This window comes from Crinia signifera, chromosome 9, assembly GCF_055691185.1.
Source record: "Crinia signifera chromosome 9, ASM5569118v1, whole genome shotgun sequence".
NCBI lineage: Eukaryota > Metazoa > Chordata > Amphibia > Anura > Myobatrachidae > Crinia > Crinia signifera.
Window position 1 is genome coordinate 131,322,754 of NC_139225.1, and position 13,172 is coordinate 131,335,925.

Here is a 13,172-nt window from a genome sequence, read left to right on the forward strand (position 1 = left end):
CCGCACATGCGCGCGAAATGCTGTGCACACAAGTGGAGTCCCCTTGCGAACTGACTATGTGAAGGATAGCCTTTGCTGGCCGCTCGCAATGTGATTGACTGGCCGAAGAGTCGCAGCCTAGCAAGCAGGTCTGAATCAGGCCCAAAAACAGGCCACCTTAAACCATCCTAAACAATTGTCTTACACTGGTTTGAGCCAGGATGTTGGAACAAAAAGAGGGGGGTGAACAATCGCACTGGCAGTGTTTAAAAGGTAACCCCTTGTTTCAATCAATATTCATAGACTTTATTATGTGGGGTGTGCTGTCACTTCAACAGTAATTTGAGCAATAATAAGGGAAGAGAAGAAAGACTGTTATGTACGTGACGCACTGTTAGGACAAGAAAAATTTATAAAATGTAACCTTTAATTGTTTTTTTTAAGATTTGCGACATATAAAAACAATTGCCAAGGAGGCAAAGAGGAAGAAACAAAGGGTGACATTCTATGCTTTGAGATAAATGCGCATGTTTTTTTAGCGCACCACATCGCCGCTATTCGCCGTTTTTCAAATCGCACTTTTCAGTCATAATTCGCATATTTAATGTGATGCGCTTTGGAGGCTGAAAAGTGCGAAGAGGTGCGATTTGCGGCAAAGTGGTGCGATTTTAAGTAACAAAAAGTGTGAGTTCTTCCGCCGGACATGTGCGAGTTTTGGACCAACCGGAGTGCGATTTACAAAACTGTCTCCGCATGAGTAAGAACCCCCCAACCTATTGGCCCACCTCTGTCCCCTCCATTATGCATCACACCCCCTATATAAAGGGGCATTGGCGCCACTTCACTCTTTGATAGGAAGTAAGGAGCATGGAGAGGAGCAGTGGCAGTGTGAGTACAGGAAGAGGTGTTGGTGGCAGAGGGAGGAGTGGCAGAGGGAGGAGTGGCAGAGGAAGCAGTGGCAGAGGGAGCAGTGGCAGAGGGAGCAGTGGCAGAGGGAGCAGTGGCAGCAGCCAGCCAAGTGGGAGAGGCAGCAGTGTGGCAGGCAGCATGGCCACAGCAAGGGCAGCCCCACAGCAGGCCCTGGGCGTCCAGGCCCAGCAGGAGGAGGTGGAGGATCCGCTGGCATCCCCATCCTACAGCCAAGACCTTGACCATACCCCACACCAGCTGCAGGAGGGCCACATGTCAGAGGTGGAGGAAGATGGTGGTGAGGAGGAGGAAGACACTGGCATGGAGGAGGAGGGGTGCATGGCTGGAGTTGAAAATGAGGAGGAGGAGGTTGAAGCTGGCCGCACAAAAAGTGACCGAAAGGTCCGCTTTTCATATGAGGAAAATGCTGCACTTGTCCGGGCTATCATGCCAGTGTTTGACCGTTTGCTTGGCAAATCTCACCACAAGACCACTGCACAGCGCAAAAGGGCTATGTGGAAGGACATCACCCAGCTGTCAGTCAGCACAAGCGCCTGGTCCGCAATGTAAAAAAGAGATTCAACGAAATCAAAAGGCAGTTGAAAAATAAAATGGCCATGGAGTTGGAGGAGGCCACCAAGACTGGAGGAGTAAGCCCCACCACTGTGTGCTACAATTCGTATGAGGTGAAGCTGAAGCGCATCATACCCCCTGAGGTCCTGCCTGGCATGCACGTAGCGGATACCGATAGGCCGCAAACACCATCCAGAGCTGGTAAGTGTGACCCCATGCAATCTTAAACATACATGCAAATGTTTTATAACTATAATGTTCACTTGAATTGTTATGCTAAGTAAAGTGCTGCTGTGGAACTACATAGCCCAGCAAGGTCATGCACAAGAAATTGCCTGCTCCTACTTTCAAATTGCTCATAATGCTGGGCCCTGTAGTTCCACAACTGCTCATATTGATCAACACTGTAACATTCTTTCTAGCAGCCTAACATGTATGTGGCCACAAACACAGAGCTGTACTGGTGGTTTAGCTGCCATGACTACATACCACAGATTATCCAATAGTTGTCATGTGGCCACTAATTTAATAATAATTTAAACAAATAATAGTGTTGGAAAAAAAAAATATATGGTGAGGAAATAATGCAGTCCTTATCCAAAGGAAGTATTGTCCATTACAGTCATTTCAATGCATGTGTTTTGTAAATGCATATCCATTGTAAGGTCCATAATGGCTGCCCATCTTTCCTTGTACAGATTGTCCATCCCGAAGTGCTGCGGCATCCAAGACAAGAAGGCCCGTTGCTGCAGAATCTGCGGAAGCAGGTAAATGATCCAAAAAAACGCCATTACACATACAGTACACACACCCATGTCACATGAACAATATCTCACACTACATTCATCTCCTGCTGCTACATTGCAACGGAAATGAATGTCATCTGAGCTTGGCATGTGACATATTATTCATGTCAATGTTACATGCTGTATCGGGGTACATGTGTAAGTACATAACACCCCTAGGTATGTGCGTCCAGCATCTCAAGCCCTATGTAAAACAGTATAGACGACAGTGTGGCCTATATATGCATCAGTACTTACCTCTTCATCTGTATCCACAGGTGCTATACAACTAGGGTCCAACCAAACAGATTCTTCAATACTGGTGTTAGACGAAATGGACATCATTCTTGATCCGGTCGAGACCTTTGCGGCAGAGGAAGAAATACAGACCTCGTCACAGAGTGATCTTCCCCCAAGTGGGGTGTCTTCCAACCCATCCCCACCCACAAACACACCCCATACAGCAGCTTCTGCTTCCCAAGTAGCTAACTCCTTGGTTAATTTCAAGGACAAACAGTTAGAATTCATGGCCTCCCAAAGCCTGCAAATAGGTAACATCCAGGGGTACATGCGTGACACCTTTCTTCAGTTACGCAAAATTGCTCGTAGTGTACGGGTAGGTGTAGGCACTCATGTGCGCATTGCTAACAGCATTGACACCCGTTTTGCAGAACAAACTGCTGCTGTAAGGGAACAGAATAGGCATATTGGCAGCCTTGAGCAAAGTATAGCTGCACTAAGCCAACCATGCACAGCGCAGACCAATGCCTTACTAGCTATGCAGGCCCAAATACAGCAGCTGGAAGCCAATGTGGGAGGTGGCGCAGCATCAACCCTCAGCAGTGTATCCAGCACCCCAATAAGTGGCTCCCCCACTTCCCCACCCTGTCGGAGTGTTAGGACCCGTGGTGGGCTTGGTGCAGGTTCTAGAATTGGTGTAGGGGTGCCTGATGCTGGGAGAAGGTAGCTCATATATATGTTTGTTAATTTTGTCAAATCCCAAACATCTTGTAACATGCCCCCACAGTTGTTATGTTTCACCTGCAAAAATGCAGATTGCGTCTGACAAAGTAGGCAGAAGTAAAAATGTCTAACCGCATACCATTGTGTTTGTGTCTTTTTATAAAAACCAATTATTGTGTGAATTATAACATATTGTAATGGTATATGACAATGGGATTGCACTAAAGTAGTGTGGGGTAACTCCATGGCCGGCAAAGGTTGTGGATCTACATATTCCAGCAGGCTCTGACACTCATGGTTTGGACTGTAATGGTTGTAGTGTGTCAGGGCATGCTGGCACATGTAGTTCCACAACACCAGTGAGCCATGTTTGACTGCAAACTTCATTCATACATGTATCAAATGTACTTACAAGCTAGATACCAGCAAGGGATAGGTCAGCACGGATTCAGTATTGAATCCCGGCGGTCGGGATCCCGGCGTTCAGAATTCCGACGCCGGAATCCCGACAACCGAAATGCCGACAAGGGGGGGACGTGGATCGCCCCCCCTTGCGGGCCTGGTGCCTCGCTACGCTCGGCACGCTAATTTATTCTCCCTCCAGGGGTGTCGTGGACACCCCAGGAGGGAGAATGTGTCTGCATTTCGGCGGTCGGGATTCCGGCGTCGGGATTCTGAACGCCGGGATCCCGACCGCCGGGATCGTAACTGCATCCCGGTCAGCACCACCATGTGCATCCGTTGGGCACTGTGTATTAGGCTAAATGTTGGTGGAAACAGATGGTATTGGTCAATAATTTGTTTATGACTACACTTACAGTACAGGTACATTTTGGAGTACAGGCCACATGAGCTTACCAGAAAAGTAACGGCTGATGATGTATGTCTGCCACAACTTCTTTAAAGCAAGTAACACTTGAGTAAAATGCTTAGAGAAAGTGGCCTGTGATACCCCCAAGGCCCATGAGGTCACAGACTGAGTGGAGCCTGTGGCCAAATAGTAGAGGGCACACATTAATTTGTGCTGGCCAGACACTGCATAGTTGGCTCCCCCAAAAGGGTCCAAATCATCTCTCACCTGCTCATATAAGTCCAACAGGTTAATGCGGTTCAGCCTAAACATCCCCACAACCTGTTGATCCGAGAGGGAGTCCAGGTACAGGCGAGCACGATACATACGTGGGGTACGCAGTAGTCGGGGGGCTACCAGGATCTGGTGCGCAGCTTCCTCCCTCCTGCGCAGCTCCTCCAAATGGGCCACATCACAGATAAGCAACTCCAAACCACTGCAAAATCTCCATGTCTGAAACCCTCACAGGTGTCCTTAATGATGTTGGGGTTTATGTAGGGGTGTTTGTGAAAGAAAATGAGGGCACCTGTGGTGAAATTAACCATGTGTGCACTTGACCAAAATGAGTTCTGGGCCAAATCGCCAAACAGAACCTGGTCTGAAATAAGTGCGATTATTAGACACCTAAAAAGTGCGATTTGCGAATGCGCATTGCACTAAATAAGCGAGTTGTATACTTTTCTATACGAAAACATCTGGATGCGATATAAATGCGAATTAATTTCGCACTTTTGGTCCGCATGCGTTAACGCACATAATATGCGATTTCAGTCCCTTAGCGCATCCTATTAAATTGGCGATTTGACGGGAAAATGCGATATCGCCATTTTGTTGCCTAATAAACGCCAAAAAACGCAAATCTCATCCCATAGAATGTCACCCAAAGTGTTTTTAAAAGAGGGGATATAGATCCTCTCAAATTGAACCCCAATGTCCTGTTCCCAGTGTAATTGCTAGATTAGGTGCGTGTTGCTTTATATCTTAAAGTGTGTACCCACTCATGAAATGAACAAATCTGTTACAATTTTCACTTAATTAAGTTACTTTTGTTTAATATTAGTTTATAACACAGATTGCTCCCAAGAACTGTGCAGATAAATTAGGACAGCGAAGTAAATATGTCTGTTTGGTCCTTTTAAACATCAAAAAAGGGTTGCCGCCTAGTATCTGCACAGATATTGCGCAGTGTGTAGCACAGTCTTAAATAATAACAGACTACGGTGCCGGCTGGTAGTACACGTGCCGTATTTCACATCTAAAGTGTACCCGATAGATCTGATATTGGGAACACAAATCGTCTGTTAGTGTTCTCCGCCGTTTGTTTGGTTCCTCTCCGCAGGGAAAGTGGCTTGTACGTATGCCACTGTTCCCGGCTGTGCTGGTAGTGCGTCGGTGTCTGTGGGGAGATCACAGTCAGTGGTGAGGCTGTGATTCTCCAACTCGCAGACCCGCGTCGCGCTCCGTCACTTGACACTGCGCCTAACAGAGGGACGCACCGGCCGGGTGCTGTATCTGCACTGGCGTGCTGTAATCACATCTGAGTCTTGGGAGACCGTGGTCAGGTTCTGACCCCACAGCTCCTATCAGATGCGCCCTCTGTGAGTGGATACTGTAACGCCCTATACATCAATCAAAATACAATTCATGGGGGAAGGGGACATGGGGATATTTCACACACTAAGTGTGTCTGGTCAACACGCGTGTCGCCACCAGCTTCATCAGGACCAACCAGGTGAGTGCCCAGAAGTCCCTTATATACCTACCCCTTCCTGCATACTAATGAGTCAGGGGCGGGTGTGTCCTCAGTTTTGCAGCCCTTAATTGGTCTTTAATTGGTCTCTATTTTTTCTTTCACTTGCAGTCACAGCACTGTACTTATACCCCTTTCACACCAGCCTAAATTCCCGGGTTGAGCCTGGGAACAACCCGGTACTACCTCTGGTATGAAAGGTACCTGGGACAAATTACCGGGCTAATTTGCCGGCAATCCAAACCTGTTAGGTAGCTGGCTGGTGTGAATGGGTTAGGGTATATTTACCCAGGTTGCCGGTCCTCGGTGTCCCATCCGGCTGGGAATTGACGCAGACGACGGGCGCAAATGACGGGACAGCCGGTGGATGATGATGACGCAGCTCTCCGGTGGCAGTGAGGGTGCCGGGGAGCTGCGTCATCTTCATCTGCCGCCTGTCCCATCATTTTTGCCGCCGCCTGTGTGGATCCCAGGCCTGTGCGGAGGACCAGCAACCGGGGTCAGTATTCTCCCCACCTCCTACCCACCTCCGCCGCCATCCCGCCGCCATCCCACCTTCTCCCCACCTCCTGCCGGCCTCCTTCCCGCCCCCTTCACACACCAGAAAATGCAGGGACTTTTCTGGTGTGAATGGGTCCAAACCCCGGAATGTCCTTGCTTGTCCCGGGAACTAAATTCCCGGGTTTGTCCCTGCATTTCTGGTGTGAAAGGGGTATAAGTCCCCAGGGTGAATACATGTCAGCTGCCACAGGTGGCAGTGCTGAGCTCAGGCAAATGCATTGCAATGGAAAACAAAACAGAAAGTAAAAGAAGGACGGTTCTCCTTGTTAGGCTCGGCGGCTCACTCACTCTTTAATGGGATCTGTCCAAAAGATCTGCTTCTTTTGCGAACGACCCATCTCTAGTCCAGAGCAGAGGGGGGCAGTGGAAACTAAGGTACAGCCTGGCTAGCCAGGGGCAATCTAATGACGCTATTTTTAGGTTGTAGCAGGGCCGGGGGCTGCCTGCTGTCTTGCACCACCACGGTGTGTATACATAGGGGTAGACTCTATCAGCACACTGTGGGACGTTATAAGCTTATATCCCGGCTTGCCACAGTGCGGAGACTCTGGGGTTGGAGCAGGGCTTCGTGCTGTATAGGGGGGATATGGTGGCCCTGCGATTCAGTCACTACCCGGAGGCTGCCACGCTTTGAAGTTGTCCTCCTGGCCATGACAGCCAATGACTGGCCGGGATGCAGCCAGAGGGTGGTGACCACAGCGTGTGTGTTTTTCAGTGCTGCTGGCCTGGCTGCAGGGCCGGTGCTTGGGGATTCGGCGCTCTCCTGCAAACTATAAATTTGCGCCCACCCAAGCTTCACAAAGGGACAGTGCACACGGAAAGAAAAACGTGTGATCTCAAAAGGTAGGGGAATGGCCACACTATTACTCCTACTACACAATAGTACTCCTACTCCAAATTACACCACACAGTAGCACAATATTATTCACCTTACACAGTTGTAACTAGCCATTTTGGTGCCATGAGCTAAAAAACAGGGAGAGTTCGCGCCATAGGAGCGCGCAAAAATGTAGGAGCGTGGCTTCACGGGGAAGGGTCGTGGTCACATAAAAGTACCAATTACACCGTAATCACCATAACACATTATGCTTCACATCTCAATGCCCATTACACATTATACCACACACAGTAATGCAAATGATACATTATGCCACACATCATGATGCCCCTTATACAATATGCAACACACCATAATGCCCATTACACATTATGCCACACACCATATTTCCCCTTACAAAATATGCCATGCACCATAATGCCCAAATGACATTGACACACATTATGCTACACATAATGCCCAAAGTACTCCTGCATATGCCCACATTTGTAGCATTGCTTATTCATAATGCCCACACCAGTTGCCAAAAGTATTTGCTCTGCTTATACATAGTGCTCACACCAGTTGCCGACATTAGTAGCACTGTCTAACCATATGCCCACACCAGTTGCCGACAGCAGTAGCGCTGCCTATACACCTTGCCAACAACAGTAGCGCTGCCTATACACGTGCCCACAGAAGTTGCCGACATTAGTATCACTGCCTATACACATACTCACACCAGTTGCCGACATTAGTAGTGCTGCGTAACCATATGCCAACACCAGTTGCCGATATTAGTAGCACTGCCTATACAAATATGCCCACACCAGTTGCCAACAGAAGAAGCACTGCCTATACACGTGCCCACACCAGTTGCTTCCTTTCTTCCTTGGTTATAGACTGAATGTTAGTATATATAAAAATATGGTTACATTTGAGAGCGAAGCTTGGATTACAATATAATTATGGCTGTGCCTGAAAACGAGGCTCGGAATACAATATAAATATGGCTGCGGTTGATAAAGAGGCTTGGAATTCAATACATCGAAAAGATGGCCGCGACAGTCTATTGGGTTAAAATGAGGCTTGGAGTACACGGAACTAACATGGCCGCCGTCATCCATCTATATATATAATAGTAAAACCAAAATGAGGCTTGGCATACAAATGCATATTAATATAAAAAAAAGATGGCCGCGACAGTCTATTGAGTTAAAATGAGGCTTGGAATACCTGGAACTAAAATGGCCGCCGTCATCTATATATAGCAGTGAAACCAAAACGAGGCTTGGCATACAAACCAGGAAGTGCGGGGTCGCGAGACGCGCAAACCGGCACACTATAGAGATGATACCTGTATATCTAACAGCTCAAACTGAGGAAGCCGCCGATAAGCACACAAGGCGGAGAAATGCGTTTTTGAGCTCTATTAGACACCAGTCCTTCTTAGGCAATACCAGCCGGGTCACCTCTACAGTGGACAGCATATTTCCAGTCACATCACTGATAAATGAGGAGAGAAACGTGCCACCTACAGAATTTGCATCTGTACAAGGAGGCTCATCCACCTACAATCACTGTTAGAGACCATTGACTGTGATAAGGACTGGTAACTATAATGGATTACAAATTGCCATTAAGGAACTAACAGTATGTCATATTAATTCCAAGCCTGCTAATTGCCTCAAATCCATAGCCAGCACTATATGTTCTATGTTGTTTGTCGTGTATGTGTTTTTTATTCATTATTGTGAAGTGCACTTCATCCATTTATATGTACAACCTTTTTAAATAAATACATTATAGTATTCAGCTATCACCTGTGTGTAATATTGTGTAACCCCGGCAAGACTGCGCTTCTTAAAGCGACAGCGTCCCATATTGGGACAAAGTCACTGCCTGAAACCATGCTCAACTATTGCCTTACTGTTTTGATTCAGTTTGTTAATTAAAGCTTGAAGTAGCTGAAATGGTTCTGGTTTTAGACTGGCTTTTAGGCTACTATGTTCTCCATTTGCATGGGAATTAATCAGTTTTACTTTAAAATCATTGTCTCATATGTTCTGAACAATATCACTTGAAGCAAAACCATTGTAAATCTGTATAAATACTAGATGCAATTGTCACTGTTGAAAAAAAAATTGAAATACGGTCAGCAGGGACAGGGGCACAGGGAGGTGGAGAGGTTCTGAATATCCATGACTGTGCCTGTTGAAGGGGTGCCAAGTGATCCCTTTGAAATGTGCAACAATGCAGCACTTAGTGTTGTAGGTCCTTTTTTTTGGGGGGGGGGGGGGACTACATAACGCAGTGCCCAGACCCCCTTGATCTCTCTACTACCCCTCTTACGTGTTATCTGTCAGCCTTCCATCATTGAGCTCTTCAGTCAACAAATGTGTTTGCAATGTAATAAATGCATGTGATGGGCACTCAGCCAGACTGCGCACAAGCCTCCAAACTGTTATCAGGTCAAATTCTCAGTCTAAAAGGTCATTATCTAAAGAAACCATGATATACCAGTCCAGGATGGCCTGTGTTACTTTGTAGACATACTGTATATGGAATTTTCTGTATAGATAGTTGTACAGTAACAGTTTAGTATGTATTTGTTGCTATATAAGGTATAGAGCAGTGGTAGCCAACCCTAGCCCTCGAGAGCTACCAACAGTTCACATTTTCCAGACAACCTAGCTTCTGCACAGCTGCACTCATTAATCGCTGACACATTTTAAAAGATCCACAGATGGAGCTAATTAGCTCACTTGTGATTCTGTGAGGAGACCTGCAAAACATGCACTGTTGGTAGCTCTCGAGGACTAGGGTTGGCTACCCCAGGTATAGAGAAACAGAATACATATACCCAGGTTGTTTAATAGGATAACAGTATCCCATGTGATACAGTTGTCGTTAGGTTGCCCTATTAAAGTCGACATGCTTTGGGTAAAACATTGAAGATCGACAGGGCTTAGGTGGACACCTGAAATAGGTCGACGTGGAAGATAGAATTTGACGGCAGATAAGAACCACTTGGCCCATCTAGTCTGCCCCTTTTTTAAACATGTTACCTCAAACATATTTGATCCTTATTTCTTTGTAAGGATATCAATATGCCTATCCCAAGGATGTTTAAATTGTACTACTGTATTTGCCTCTACCACCTCTGATAGTGGGCAATTCCACTTATCTACTACTCTTTCTGTGAAGTAATTCTTCCTCATATTTCCCCTGAATCTTCCCCCCTCTAGTATCAGCGCATGTCCTCGTGTTCTGCTGCTCCTCTTCCTGTGAAGAATGTCTCCCACCTGTACCTTGTTAAAACCCTTGACATATTTGAAAGTTTCTAACATGTCCCCCCCCCCCCCCCCCTTCCCTTCTCTGCTCTAAAGTATGGATGAGTGCCGGGGCCTGAAGATTTGGATTCGGTGCCGAGATTTGGATTTGGGTTTGGCTTTGTCGAACGGAGGTGAAAAGCTTTGGATTTGGATTTTTTTTAAATGGTAAAAAAAAACCTGCCCAAATCATAATTTTTGCGGGTTTTTTTTTGTCCCTAGAGTAATATTAACCTCAATAACATTAATTTCCAGCCCTTTCCAGACAATTTTGACCACTTTTCACCTCACAATATTGTTTTTAGGGCAAAAGGTTGTACCGAGGTAGCTGGATAACTATGCTAAGCCACACAAGTGTGCGGCACAAACACGTGGTTCATCTAGGAGTGGCACTGCAGTGACAGAAAGGACACCAGTTTGAAAAACTAGGCCCCAAAAAGACCCCTATCTGGCTTGATTGTGTTTACGATGTGCAGCTGATGAGCAGTGGGCGTTTCGTGCAGCACTGACTCGCTCAACTCTGTGATTATTACCAGTCGTCTTTCAATACATTGCCTAATGTGTGGAGGTGAGAGGGTTAATTAGGTGGCAGATGGAAAAGAGTTCCCCCACCTCTCTAGGACCACTTTTACCCCTGGGTTGGAGCTGTATACCTTTTCAGAAACAAGGGGCTTCCTTCCTAATTGTACATGTCAGTTTAACTCCCAATAAGACCCCTTTTCTGGCTTGATCATGTTTATGATGTGCAGCCACGGAGCAGTTGGCGTTTCGTGCAGCACTGACTTGCTCAGCAAGTGTGTATCTGTCTTTATCAGTTTAATACCCAATAAGCCGCCTAAAATGAAAAATAAGCTAGGTCCCAAAAAGCACAAAATGGCAAAAGAGGTGCAAGATGGAATTGCCACTGGGCCCACCCAAAATAAAAGAAGCAATGATCCCCCAAAAAATAGTGCATCATTCATATGATAACGAAAAGCGATCCATATAATAAACTCATTGCTCAGCTCTGTGATTAGCAGACAGGATGGCAGTTTGAAAAAGTAGGCCGCAAAAAGCACATAATGGCAAAAAAAGAGGTGCAAGAAGGAATTGTCCCTGGGCCTGCCCACCCACCCTTAGGTTGTAATAGGACATTACGCACTTGACAAACCATTCATTTCAGCCAGAGGGACTGCCAAACCTGTGACTGAAATGACTGGTTAATTTGGGCCCCCACAATAAAAGAAGCAATGCTCAAAATAGTGCAACATTTAATAAGAAGAATCTCAATAAAAAGAAGAGGTGCAAGATGGAATTGTCCCAGGTCCAGCTCACCCTATCTTAGGTTGTAATAGGCAAACCAGTCATTTCAGCCAGAGGGACTGCCAAACCTGTGACTGAAATGACTGGTTCGTTTGGGCCCCCACAATAAGGTACAGATTGACTGATGTCATCATTCACCATCCTTATTTTCACTCTCATCAGTGTGTACATCCTTGGAGTCCTCATCGTCACACAATATCAGTTCATCACTGCTGGAATCTCCATGAGCGATGTCTGTGTTTTGCAATGGAATTGGTGGGAAAGGTCTTCCTTGTGAAATGTGTAGTTAATTTTTATGAACATAATTTTTTCAACATTTTGAGGAAGTAGCCTCCAACGACGATCACTCACAAGGTTCCCAGCAGTGTTGAGCACTCTCTCCGAGTACACACTGGAGGGTGGGCAGCTTAAGTAATACAAAGCCAGCCTGTACAAGGGCCTCCATATCCTCTTTTTTTCTTTTCAGTATGTGAAAGGACACTCTGACATGCCTACAATGACGTTGTCCAAAAAATAGTCCTCCACTAACCTTTGCATGGTGACCGTCTCTGATGGAGTAGTTACGCTAGAGGTGTCACTGATACTGGTCAAATCATTTAGACCCGACCAGATGTCAAAAAAATTTGTTTTTGTGGATTGCTTTTCCCCCCACTAGATGTTTTTGGAAAATGCAGTTTTTTACGGGCAGATTCATGCGAAATTGAAGGAGAAGATGTCACTTCAGCTGCCAACTTGCTCACTAGGAGACATGACGATGGCAGTCTTATCATGCTCACCAGGAGCATGTTGTAAGATCTGTGTCAGGAAAGACACAGTATCGGACTTTAACCTTAGATCAAGCAGGGTTGCCAAAATGTAGTGTTCCGCTCTCAACATATTGGCAACCCGTGTGTCCTGTCGAAGACAAAAAAGGAGTTGATCTACAAGTCCAGCACATTTTGCGCATGGGCCTTGTTTGATATCCTTCAATTTCACAAATTGATTCTCCAAAAGCCTAATAAAGGGAACCACCTGGCTCAAACTAGCAGTCTCGGCACTCACTTCACAGGTGGCTACTTCAAAGGGTTTCAGCACCTTGCACAGCACAGATATGAGTTTCCAATATGCTGGGCTTAGGTACATACCCCCTCCTCTTCCAAAGTCATGGCTTGTTGTATAGCTGTGAATGGCTTTCTGCTGTTCTTCCATCCGATGAAGCATATACAGGTTGGCACCTCCTGCTTCAGCTGATGGAAGGGCAGATTAAATTCATCTTGCAGCTGCGTCAATCTACTGCACGATGTTGTGGAATGCCGGAAATGCCCCAAAATGTTTTGTGCGATCCACAGCATCTCTTGCACGCCCTTGTCAT